Source organism: Coenobita brevimanus, chromosome 23 (assembly GCF_032717465.1).
Source record: "Coenobita brevimanus isolate Jiangsu-jjx chromosome 23, ASM3271746v2, whole genome shotgun sequence".
Taxonomy (NCBI): domain Eukaryota; kingdom Metazoa; phylum Arthropoda; class Malacostraca; order Decapoda; family Coenobitidae; genus Coenobita; species Coenobita brevimanus.
The window spans coordinates 34,449,936-34,463,819 of record NC_136976.1 but is presented as its reverse complement, the minus strand read 5'-3'; positions in this window follow the sequence as shown (position 1 = coordinate 34,463,819).

Sequence of the window (13,884 nt, the reverse complement as noted above, 5' to 3'; positions counted from 1 at the left end):
TCTGTCTGTCTCTGTCACTGTCTCTCTGTCTCTATCTCTGTCTCTGTCTCTCTGTCTCTGTCTCTGTCTGTCTGTCTGTCTGTCTGTCTGTCTCTCTCTCTCTCTCTCTCTCTCTCTCTCTCTCTCTCTCTCTCTCTATCTGTCTGTCTGTCTGTGTCTGTCTGTCTGTCTGTCTGTCTCTCTCTCTCTCTCTCTCTCTCTCTGTCTCTGTCTCTGTCTCTGTCTCTGTCTCTCTGTCTGTCTCTCTCTCTCTCTCTTACATAATGTCCTCTTCTAGCTTATCATGCATTCCATTCTGTTTTTTCTTTTATCTTCTTTTATCGCCTTCCGTATGTTTACCTTTCTCTTCTCGTTCCTCCTACTTTTCTTCTCTCATTCGTCCCCCACTTCTCTCTCCTTTTCATTTCTTATCTCCCGTTATCTTTTCTTCCCCTAGAAACTGTCTCATCTTTTTCATGTCCTCATCACATATAGATTTTACTATTTTGTTCTACTGCACAATCCAGTAATTTATTTGTGATGGGAATGCGTTAACACAAGTACTATGATATTGTTTGTACATGTCGAGAGGGTGGTGAAAGAAGGATAGACTAGAAGGGTGTATGTGAGGGACTTGGAGGGTGAGAAGGGAAGGGGGAGAACAAGGATGGGATGAAGGGATGAGGAGACATATGAGAGAGGGAGTGTGTGAGTTGGAGGAGAGGTAGCCAGATGACAGAGGACAGGTTGATATGCAGGCAGTTTGTTAGTAACCTCCCCTTACATGATTAAGGAATCTTGCAGTAGATACAAATAGATAAACCTTCCTTCTTAGCTGTGCCTTTTTGTAATCTTTGTGGACTCTCTCTCTCTCTCTCTCTCTCTCTCTCTCTCTCTCTCTCTCTTATTATATGTACATATCTATCTATCTATTTCTGTATATCTATATTTGTCTGTCTATCTATCTATCTATCTATCTATCTATCTATCTATATATATATATGTATATATACTCTGGCTCCTGTAACTCACTCAGATGAACTGAAGTTGGTTGGAATAGAGCGGCTGAGTTAGCCATATCCCATTTGTATCAGTACTGAGTTCCGTCGGCTCACTCAACTGACTAAACTTGTCTAGCGTTTACTGCACCAGTACACCAGTTGTGCACACCGTGAGAGGGTTCATGACACCAGTAGCGTTTACTGCACCAGTACACCTGTTGTGCACACCGTGAGAGGGTTCATGACACCAGTAGCGTTTACTGCACCAGTACACCTGTTGTGCACACCGTGAGAGGGTTCATGACACCAGTAGCGTTTGTTGCACCAGTATACCTGTTGTGCACACCGTGAGAGGGTTCATGACACCAGTAGCGTTTACTGCACCAGTACACCTGTTGTGTACACCGTGAGAGGGTTCATGACACCAGTAGCGTTTGTTGCACCAGTACACCAGTTGTGCACACCGTGAGAGGGTTCATGACACCAGTAGCGTTTGTTGCACCAGTATACCTGTTGTGCACACCGTGAGAGGGTTCATGACACCAGTAGCGTTTGTTGCACCAGTATACCTGTTGTGCACACCGTGAGAGGGTTCATGACACCAGTAGCGTTTGTTGCACCAGTACACCTGTTGTGCACACCGTGAGAGGGTTCATGACACCAGTAGTGTTTGCTGCACCAGTACACCTGTTGTTCACACCGTGAGAGGGTTCATGACACCAGTAGCGTTTGTTGCACCAGTACGCCTGTTGTGCACACACCGTGAGAGGGTTCATGACACCAGTAGCGTTTGTTGCACCAGTACACCTGTTGTACACACCGTGAGAGGGTTCATGACACCAGTAGCGTTTGTTGCACCAGTACACCTGTTGTACACACCGTGAGAGGGTTCATGACACCAGTAGCGTTTGTTGCACCAGTACACCTGTTGTACACACCGTGAGAGGGTTCATGACACCAGTAGCGATTGTTGCACCAGTACACCTGTTGTGCACACCGTGAGAGGGTTCGTAACACCAGTATTAACACTTGGGTTTCTACCACGCTCTCATAAATGAATAATCATCTGACAGTGGCTATACCCTGAGACGGTTAATTGTCCCACTATAATATACTTACCATAGTATGTTGTTTGTAGTATTCCCACTGTATTGCCCACGGACATATTCTGCCTTATATTCCCACTATAGTATTCCTCCTGTACACCAGTCATAGTATTTGCCTTGTAATATTGACTATAATTACCTCCGACAACCAAGTTGCAGATTATGTCCTCACCCATGTCTGTCTGCGTGTTTGTTTTAATATGATTACATAAACAAGTTTTAATCAGATTTCAAGGAAATATGATGAAAAGGTGTCCATTAGGTCTAGGAAGGGTATATTAGATTTTAAGGAGGATCCTGAACCGGATTCAGGAAATCATGTGTGTGTGTGTGTGTGTGTGTGTGTGTGTGTGTGTGTTAGCGGGGATTTGCACTCTCTGACACTGTATAACATGGCAGGATAAGACCGCAGAATTAATTGACTGTGAGACAAAATTGGTCTTAGGATAGGAAGGAAGAACTGCAGCAGTAGATCATAAATTTGATTGGCGTTGGCGGAGGTATGCACTCTGTGAGTGCTTTCTAGTTTCTATAGTGATATTTGATGTTCTTTTACTGTTGCTTTTGTATTATGCTGGGTTGCAACATACTGTTTCAATAACATTTTATTTAATTTCTTCAAAAAATCCTAGTGTAATAGTGCTACTCAGATATTCCCATAATGATATTCTTATGATTTAATATCTAGTGTAACACTGGTAGCACTGATTCTCGCAATGTTATTGTACCTAAAATTTCCCCCGGAAAATTAGTCCATATGATATTCTCTCTATATTGCTGTCCCTATAATTCTGTAATATTATTAGCATTATATTTTATCTTCCCTGCAACACAGCTACTACTGTATTCTGTCCATGATATTTTATAAACAAAGTTCCTCCTACAGTACAATATTCTCCGTATATTAATCTCCCTAAAACAAATGTGTATGATACTCTAATATTTCGAAAAATATTCCCGCCTCCCTATCCCCTCATAAAGTCGCTTATGTATTACTGAAGGTTGTATAATATTGCCTCTATAATATTACACCTACAATACGCCTACATTATTCCTGTTACAATATTATCACTATAAACTTACCCCTAATATTTCCTACTAATAATACAGTCTGTTGTATTTTTCCTATAATATCCCTTCGATACTCTTCCTAATATTCTATAAAATTCTCTATAATATTCCTATTATAACATTCCCACTTCAACATCAACTGTAATTGTATTTTGTACTAGAAGGGGTACCCGGCGTTGCCTGGGTACAACCCAGTGATCGTGCATTACCTGGGACCCTGGATGGCCACTCCTTGTGGGAGAAGACCCTCGGGTTCCCATTTTATCCTTGGGTCCATTTCCCCAGCGTTATATTCTCCATGGACCTATTCCTACCATGGACCTAGTTTCCCGCTACCCACCCACCCACCAACCCTGCCCACCCATCCCACCGATCCGTCTGCCCATCCGACCCATTGTAGCTGATAATATGGTTATAGAAGTAAAATATTCTACGGTAATTGGCTGCCATCTTTCCACCATGTTGACTTGAGTATTTCTGATTAATTATAATCATGGCCATCAGAGGAGCCACTTTGGTTATGTAATGTACACGTTTAAAACGTTTAAATTCGTCGAAAGAAGTTACACCTGTCAGAGCTGTTGAAAGAGTTCCATATGCATCCTTTCCATAGTGGACAGACAGACAGGCAGACAAACTCTCTCTCTCTCTCTCCATATATGTGGTATATATATATATATATATATATATATATATATATATATATATATATATATATATATATATATATATATATATATACACTGTATGTACAGTTGGAGAAATTTCTGCGCGGGACACTGTTTAGAGGGCAGCAGCAGCGACAGACAGAAATGATCTGGTAACAGTGCTGGGGGTGAAGCAGGGGGTGGAAGTTGCGGGGAAAGTGAGTCATGGGGGAGACGAGGGGTGGTGATGGGGGTAGATGTTATAGAGAGGTTAAGTAGCCATTAATTGTGTCAACAAACTCAGCGTAGATAATCATTCCAATACGATTTTTCTTAATAATAAAAGGTAGTGGCAACAAGCCTCTAATGATGGTACAGTATATGATGGAATAAGTTCAATACCTAAGCAAACAGGTATCGCCAATACGAAACTTTATCCTTCCCCTCCGTCATTCCGTCCCCTCATATCGAAAAGCTTTCTATCGTTGACCGAGAATTTACAAATATTTAGAACTGATTTCAGCTGCTTCTCATGCAAGTTGCTTAACAAAGATACTGTAACTTTCATTGCAACTTGTATTGAATACTGAATCAAACATCCTGTAATAGTCTATTTTATAGTTGTATAAGTTAACTACTGTTATCTTAAGACCGAACGCTGGCAGAATAAGGAACATACATCCTTTTGACTGACGGCGTAATTTGTTATCATTTCATAGTCGTATAGGCACTTACCCGGCTTACGGATGGATGGGCCTGGCCTTCATACCAGACCATAAATTTAAGCATACTCCAGTCAACACGTTCTTAGGGCCAATACCTCATATCTTGATAGGCCTATATAACTTTATGCCCATGTGCATGCGTGTGTGATAATACGAGTATTTAATGTGCATAATCTCTCTCTCTCTCTCTCTCTCTCTCTCTGACACGTGCAGTAGATTACCTTACAGACAGTCACATTGGTAACCTTTCGGTTGGCAGGAAAAAAATACAATGTCTGTTTTTCAGTTGTCATCTCAAGTGAATACAGACAATGTCACTATTAAAGATGGTGATATATTTGACAAAGTACACACGACACTCATACAAAATTACCAGCACTATGTAAGACTTGCATTGCTACAAATTGTGCATACACCTAACGTTTTACGAAATTTTCCTAATGTAATATCTACAAATGTGCTAGCAGTAGCGGTCGCCTCATCCATACAATTGTTCTAAACACACACACACACACACACACACACACACACACACACACACACACAGGTGTTGTGGTAATGCTTTCGCCTGCCATCTAGTAGGACGGGGGTTCGCGCCGGATCGGGTGCAAAAAGTTTCACTAAAGAAGCGGGAGGGTACTGTTCCTCCTGAGAGAGAGAATGGTTGTGTGCGTGTGTGAAGGTCACAGCCTTGCCCTGGATCGGACTGTATGAGCTCTGAGCTGTCTTCCTGGATGGTAATGAGCTGACGATCACTCCAATCACGTTATCCTGACCTATCCGGAGAATTACACACTCACCCAAATGCATTAAATTTTGGCAGGTAGTTCTCCTCTCCACCCACTCCTTCCACACACATTAAGAGATAACACATACTGTCTCATATAACTCACAATTGATGAGAATTTAGCTGAATATTAATTCTTGCTGGGAATTAGGTCGAAGGAAGGACTTATTTTGTCGTACGAAATTTAAACAAGTGTTTCTGAACCCAACTATTCTATTCTACTGAGTTTCTGATTAACTTCATGCATCAGTCTAATACTACGCGTTCTAATATTTGTTTGGATAAACATATGTTTTTAACTGAACCAAGAGCAAAAAACGTCACTGACAGAATGTGTCAATACCAATGACTATGTAGGGTTAAGACTAGGTTGGCAATGTTCTTGTAAACCAGTGCTTTCCAAACTGGGGAAAGCGACCCCCACTGGGGTGTGTGAGGTAGATGGAGGAATAAACTGAAGCCATCTTCCAAAAGTTGCTAATATATTGCTGTATGACCCAGAAACCTGGGCATTGAGGAAGAATGAAGACAAACAGCTGGAGAGAACAGAGAAAACAATGCTGCGATAGCTGATGGGAGTGTCACAGAGAGAGAGAGAGGAGGAATGGTGACGTCAGAAGAGGCAGGAGTTGTGTCAGTTGTGGAGAAGGCAAGAGAGGCACGTTTGAAGTGGTATGGGCATGTGGCCAGGATGGAGGAAGTTGATCCTGTGAAGGTGGCATGGAGGAGTCAGGTGGAAGGGAGAAGAGCGAGGGGAAGACAAAGGATTAGGTCATCATTGCGTCTCAGACTCTGGTGAGTCAAGTGGTGATACACGAAGCCAAGTCATTCAGCTGCTCTCTACTGACCATTAAGTTACGGCCTTCCCAACCAGAGCCAATGAAGCAGTACAGTACATAATTCAGTATGATCTGATACATATTGTGACTGTTAATATTATTACAGGTTGAAGAAGTTATTATAATACCAAGGAAATTTCAAAGAATATGTCGTATAAATAAACAAAAAAGTAGGAATATGAACTTACGCTCATAAATAGCTAGAATATGCATTTGCATAAGCACGTAATCATGCAAATGCATGATTATCCTAAGCCTACTTATGAGTCTCTGTGAGATAAACTGAAAGCGTTAGACAGCGAGAGACCCAGTATTATACACTACACAACACTCACACACGCAGACGCTATTGATTGACCTGAAAAGGTCTAGGTCTGGTTTATGCTTCAATTAGTTTGTGACAAGCACCCAGCATATGATCACGATTTAGGAAATATATCAAATTCACATTGACAGCTAACAAAGATACATTAGTCTTAAAATCTGACATACTTTAATGCCTTTGGGGTAGAAAATACTAATGGTTGACCGAAACAACGAAGAAATGGAAAATTATAAATAATTTATTCTTCATGCACTACATATCAAAATTACAATTAAGAATGTATGAGCAACTTTTCTGAGACGTATCTGAGGTAAACGTCTGATATTAGTCCATGTGTTACAATAGGGATGTTATAGATACCGAAGGGGGCGAGTCATTATATAAGGTTACGTGTTGGTGATGTGTATGTGTTTATATCAGCCTTACATGATCACTGAACTGACTATTTTTCATCATGTCATGAACCATTATTTTACAGCCTGTTTCGTGTGTTCCCCTATCATAAAAACACATTCATTTAAAATCAAAGCAGATTATGTTACGACATTAAATGGCGACTAAGCCTCTCCCCAACACCCCGCTACCCCTACTCCCATCCCTCCCAACACACAGCTATTCCCACTACCCCCCAATCCTCACGTCCCATCCATCCCACCACACAGCTACCCCCACTACCCACCCCAATCCCTCACCTACTCCGCACGTCCCACCCCTCCTTTACCCCCAGCACTGTTACCATATCAAATAATCTGCCGCTCCTGCTGCCTTGTACGCGGTGTCCCGCGCGGAAATTTCTCCAACTGTACGTACTGTATGTGCAGGGACATGAACCTCCACGGAAATGCCCCTCCTCGTTTTTGATAACCGGAGGCCGACTGCATCCGGTTTTTTAGCACATTCTTTAAGTTGGCGCATTTTATGTGCCTTGATTCAAAAATTGTTCCGCTGTAATAAACCGTTTCGGCTATTCTAACACAAAAACAGGTAAACAGAATGGACATTTTGGTAGCATACAGATGGTGGTGCGATATTGCCCCAACAATGTCCCCTTTAAGATTTCCTTTATAATATTGCCGATAAAATATTAAATATAAATTGTTACCACTGTCTTTTATCCTCTAACTTCCTCATTCCATAACACCCTCATAGAAAGATTCCATTATTAGCCAACATTTCTTTCTTCATTATTCCTGCCAAAATATTTTCTCCATATTGATCTCTGCATAATACTCAAATATTTGTAATAAAATACTCCAGCCTCCCTACCCGCTTGTAACACGGCTCTTATATTATGCATGGAAGGTGTAATATTCCTGGGCTAATATTGCCTCGTGGAATATCGTTTAGGACATGCACGAAGCAGCAATATCTCTTCTGCCTTGATGAGAGAGAGAGAGAGAGAGAGAGAGAGAGAGAGAGAGAGAGAATCTGTGTGCTATTTCATCCTCTAATATGTACGGGCCAGCGTACAACCGCTCCGCACACACACACACACACACACACAGTAGCTTCTCGGGTGCTACGCTAACATTATTATCGCCAGCCATTAAAAGGCGAAGCGATAATGTCTTTGCCTGCCTCTGTGTGTGTGTGTGTGTGTGTGTGTGTGTGTGTGTGTGTGTGTGTGTGTGTGTGATTTTATCAGATTCGGGTCATATTCAAATGTTCGTTTCCGATGTCCAGCAGTCCTACGCGGAACAGGTGGCTAAGCACACGTCACATAACACACCCTAACAAATGAGTTCGGTTTAAATATTTACAGACAAATACCCACCCATCCTGCACTCATAACTAGTTTTCCCCTCCTCCTCATTCTTTCTTCCCCTCCCCACTCTCACTCCTCTTCTGTCTCTATACTTCTTCCCCCACTCTCCCTCCTAATGCATCTCCACTCCCCTCCTTTCCCACTCCTCCCACGCCGTTCCCTCACCACTCCCCCCTTGCGTACTCTCCTCCCCACTCATCGTGCTTCTCATCATTAGGTCTTCTCCTCACTACATACTTTTTTCCCTCCCACTTCTACTTCCTCTCCTCCCGACATATCGTACTTTCTCCTCTTTCCACTCTGATCCACGTCTCCCTGTACCTCTCCCTCTCCTGTACTCCCTCACACCCCATCCTACCCCTCCTGCTCTCCATTCCTCCTTATTCGCTTCGCCTTCCTCCCTCCCTCTCCTCTCTCCTTCCTGCTCCTCACTTCCCCAGTCCTGCCCCTCTTCCTCCACGCACTTCCCCATTCTCTTCTCCCTTCTCTCCCTTTAACTCCCCACTCTCCTTTCCCTCTTTCCTTACCTCTCCTCACCCTCCTCCAATCTTATTACTCCTCTCCATACCTCCCCCAGTCTCTTCCCCTTCCTTTTCCCTCCATATCCAAACTCTCCTTCACTTCTCCCTTCTCCCCCTCTTCCCTCCCTCTACCTCTACAACACAACCCTGCAAGTCTCATTTTATCCAGGTCGTGTAGTTATGAGTCCAGTTTGATCGTTTGCCACCCCGTTACTGATATCATTTACAGCCTCGAGGACTTGCGTCAGGCGGACAGAATGAAAAGAGTAACAGAAGGAGTGTGTAGGAGGGAGAGTGAGAAGAGAGGTACCGAGAATAAAACACAAGGTTAGAAGAGAGAAAAAGAGAGAGAGAGAGAGAGAGAGAGAGAGAGAGAGAGAGAGAGAGAGAGAGAGAGAGAGAGAGAGAGAGAGAGAGAGAGAGAGCAAAACTTCCTCCAGCTATCAAAGTTAAACAAGGGGAATGACTTCCATATAGTTTCTTTAAGTGTAGGCCAACACAGTGTAAGAAATATTCAGTGGGGCGGAGGGATTGCGATTCTCTGAACATCTTTCTTCCTGACATTGTATTAACTTTATCAACTTTCTTATAGGACTAAATGTCATTACAATAAGCCCCTCTCCCCACTTTACCCCACCCCATATAGTCATACAGTATATATATATATATATATATATATATATATATATATATATATATATGTATTGTTACATAGCCTATGATTTCATCATCCTTTGTATAATTCTAACGTACAGTATCCTGCATGTTTGATCACGATTCGCCTCGTGGCTTCCATAGTGACCAGGCTTGCGTGTTCTACCTCACTCCCCCCTTCTCCCCCTTATAGTAGAGTAAGTCGTTCTTTCTGTTGTTCAGAGCAGGATTGTCAACTCTTTGTCCCCTATGGCTTCATTTGCGCGTCCTTCTTACAAGTTGAATCAAGCTCTGCCGGCCCCTATATAATGAGCTCAGTCTCTGCATTAATTGCCACTTAGATCTACTCCTCATTTTTTCACATCTCTGTCCTCCCCTGTATAGTGTATTATTATTTTTGTGAGTGCTCTGGAAGTCTCCAGCCATCTAGCTACTGTATAATTTGCGTATAAGTGTTGTTACCATTTTTCTTGTACTGTATGGCCTAAGGCGTTAATTTCTAGGCCTGGTAAGGTTTTTTGTGATTCACGTAGAGTTTTTAATGTCAGCCAATATTAATAATATTTTGTATCTGTAATAATATATCTTACTTTAACTGAGCATTATCCGGTTTTCTCATTAATCAGGGCTGACGTAGATAAATTTGCTCTTGCTAAATTCATGTTAATAGAGGCTATTGCAGTTAACCATATATGTAACCTGTTTTGCCATTACATTATCCTTATGAGTCCTGAATGTTTAGTTGTTAGTTTGAGCATTAAACTTTAACTTGTAATTTTACCTAACTCTTTTGTTTTGAACCTGGAACTTTGCAGGACAGTAGTGATTTTAGTATTCTCACTTGAAGTGTTCATCATCTCTCTCTGTTCCGTAACATAAATTTGGCGACCTCGCCAGGATATTCAGGATATTATCATAATGATATTGCTTGGTATTTTGTGACTGATTTATTCATGATTTCTACTATTACTACTCTTGATGAAGCCAAAGATTTTTTTGTCAAATGTGCAAACAGTGTGTGACGTAGAAAACAGAACAAAGAATGAACTTAAGCTTGTTGCTCAACAATTGGGAATTGCTGTTCGCTCTCATCAGTCTAAAGATCAAATTGTTGATATGATTAATAAAAGCTTCTTTAATGTAACTCCTCCAGATGAGCAAACGCAGATTGAAATAGCTAAGTTACAGCTAGCCCTGCAGGAGGCTCGTGCTAAGGAGGCTGAGTCTCAGGCTCGTATTCAGGAGGCACAGGTACCAATTGAAATTGCTAGGATTCAGGCAGACCATGAGTATCGCATGAAACAAAGTGGAACTGGATCATCTAGTTCTGATGATTTTGATGTGGCTAAAAATGTTAAACTTGTCCCTCCTTTTAATGAATCTGATTAACAAAGTATTTTCAGTTGTTTGAGAGGGTAGCTACAGGTTTTAATTGGCCCAAAAAGTATTGGCCAGTACTCCTACAGAGTGTTCTCACAGGTAAAGCTCAAGTAACTTATGCATCTTTGCCTCAGGATCAATCTGATAATTATGATGTAGTTAAGAGCTTGATTCTTAAGGCCTATGAGCTTGTTCCTGAAGCCTATAAAGTAAAATTTAGGACAACTTATAAGCAAGATAAGCAATCCCATGTTGAGTAAGCAAAAATCAAAGAAGATCTGTTAGAGCAGTGGTTAAATTCTAAGAATGTAAATTCTGATTTTGATAAATTTAAGCAGATGATTTTGCTGGAGGACTTCAAAAGGTGTATTAATAAAGATGTAAGCCTATATCTTGATGAGAAAAGAATAGATAATTTGTCTGATGCTGCAGTTTTAGCTGATGAATATGTTCTCACTCACAAGAGAAATTCTAAAGAAAAAAAGAAAGCTGAGAGTAAGTACGTTGCCTCTACTCAGAGTACAGGTAACAGGAAAGAGAAAAAAGATGATGTTTCTCAGGAAGTAAATACCAGCTTCACCTCTAGATTTCAGAAAAGTAAATATACTTATTGTAGTAAGCTTGGTCATACTAACTACGGAGAAATGTTTCAGGAGACAGCGTGATGTGAACAAAAAGGAGTCTTTAAATATTCAGTCAATTGGTCTAGTGTCCACCCTTGAGAGTTCCCAGAATTCTTTAACCGAGTTAACTGAACCTGCTTTGAGGGGTAAATTAAATTCTCATGTTGAAGCTCCTCTTTTGAGCAGTAACGTGGGTGACACTCTCAAGAGTTCATGTGCTAATTTCCTGTCTGATGGTTTTGTCAGTCCTCTGGACAATAATGACAGGAAATCAGTTAAAATATATCGTGATACAGGTGCTTGCCAATCCCTTATGCTGACCAGTGTTCTAGGCTCTAATGTTAATTCCTCTGATGAAACTGTAATCTTACAAGGTGTAGGAAATAATTACTTCTCTGTCCCTCTGTGCAGAGTGAATTTAGAGTCTGGTTTTGTTAATGGTTCCGTTATGGTTGGGTTGGTTGAGACACTCCCAATGTCAGGTGTAACTTTCTTACTTGGAAATGATATTGGTGGAAGTCAAGTGTGTCCAGTTCCTCAGTTGTCTAGTGAACCAGTGGCTGCGACCCGGGATTGTGATGTCCCTGATGTGTTCTCTGCATGTGCTGTCACTAGGGCTAAGTCTAAGGTTACTGGTGACTTAGAGGATAATGATGATGATGATGTTATCCTAGCTGACACTTTTCTTGCTAATTTGGACCACTCACCACATGAGGCAGAACCCCGTAGTGTTGATATTTTTGTCTCGTCAAGAGTTGGTTGAGTTGCAGGTTGCTGACCCTGAGTTGAAAGGTCTAGCTAACTCTGCTTGCGGTGAGGAAGAGTCTGTTGGTGCTTCTACTTGTTATTATATAAAGTCAGGAGTACTTATGAGGAAGTGGAGACCCCCAACAGCATCAGCTGACTGTGAATGGGAGGTTGTACATCAAGTTGTCATCCCTCGTGTTTGTAGGCAGAATATCATTAGAGTGGCTCATGATTCCAGTTTGGCAGGACACCTTGGAGTGAGGAAGACTGTGGCACGCATTTTGAAACACTTCTACTGGCCAGGTATCTTCAGAGATGTTTCCTGGTATTGTAAGTCTTGTCACACCTGTCAAGTTGTGGGGAAGTGTAATAAGACCAAAAAGGTTGCACCTCTAGTTCCCATTCCTCCTTTTGAGGCGCCATTCACCCGTGTGTTGGTGGATATTGTGGGCCCTCTTCCTAAGAATTCTTCAGGATTTTCTTATGTGTTGACCCTGATTGATATGGCTACTCGTTATCCTGAAGCCATTCCACTTAGAAATATCTCAGCAATGAACGTGGTTAAGGAAATGCTGGGGTTCTTCACCAAGTTTGGTCTGCCCAAGGAGGTACAGTCAGACCGGGGAAGTAATTTCATGTCAAATGTTTTCAAGCAGTCTCTGAAAGAGTTGGGCATCACCCAGATCACGTCTTCAGCTTACCATCCCCAGACCCAAGGAGCGTTGGAAAGATATCATCAAACACTCAAATCGATGTTCAGGAAGTACTGTTTGGAACATCAGAAAGACTGGGATAAAGGTCTTCCATTCGTTGTATTTGCCGCAAGAGAATCTCCAAATGAATCACTGGGCTTCTCACCCTTTGAACTACTGTTTGGCCATGAAGTAAGAGGACCCCTTAAGCTACTTAAGGAATGTTGGCTGTCGGAGGAAGATGACGTCAACCTGCTGGAGTATGTGATGAAGTTCAAAGAACGGCTGTCCACTGCTTTACAGCTGGCGAGAGAGAATTTAGGAGCTGCTCAGGAGAAGATGAAGACTTGGTACGAAAAGAAGTCCAGGTTATGCCACTTTCAGCCAGGAGATCAGGTTTTGATTCTGCTACCAGTGCATGGGCAACCTCTTCAAGCCAAGTTTAGTGGTCCTTATTTCGTGGAGAAGAAACTCAGTGATGTCAACTATGTCATCGCCACACCAGATCGTAGAAAGAACAAGCAACTTTGTCACATCAACATGCTAAAGTTATATCACAGGCGGGACGAAAATAATCCAGTCTGCACTGTAGCTGTTCCACCCGAGTCTGCAAGTGAAGTTCTACCATGCAGTATGAGCCTGAGTGATAGTTTGGGAAAGAATCCTGATATCATGAATGATCTCCAGACTAAGCTTTCTCATCTAGCTCCCGAGGAAAGGCAGGAGTTTTCAGCATTACTGCAGGAATACCCGCAAGTGTTCCGTGCCACTCCAGGAAGAACCACTGTGTTGATGCATGATGTCGATGTTGGAGACGCAAAGCCAATTAAATTGCCTCCTTACCGTGTGAACCCAGTGAAAGTTCCTCTCTTCCGGAAGGAGCTTGGCTACCTGTTGGACCACAAGATGATTGAGCCCTGTCAGAGCGAGTGGAGTTCTCCTGTCACTCTAGTCCCTAAGCCAGGTGGGTCACTGCAGCTTTGCATTGACTACAGACGTGTTAATCAGATAACCAAAACAGA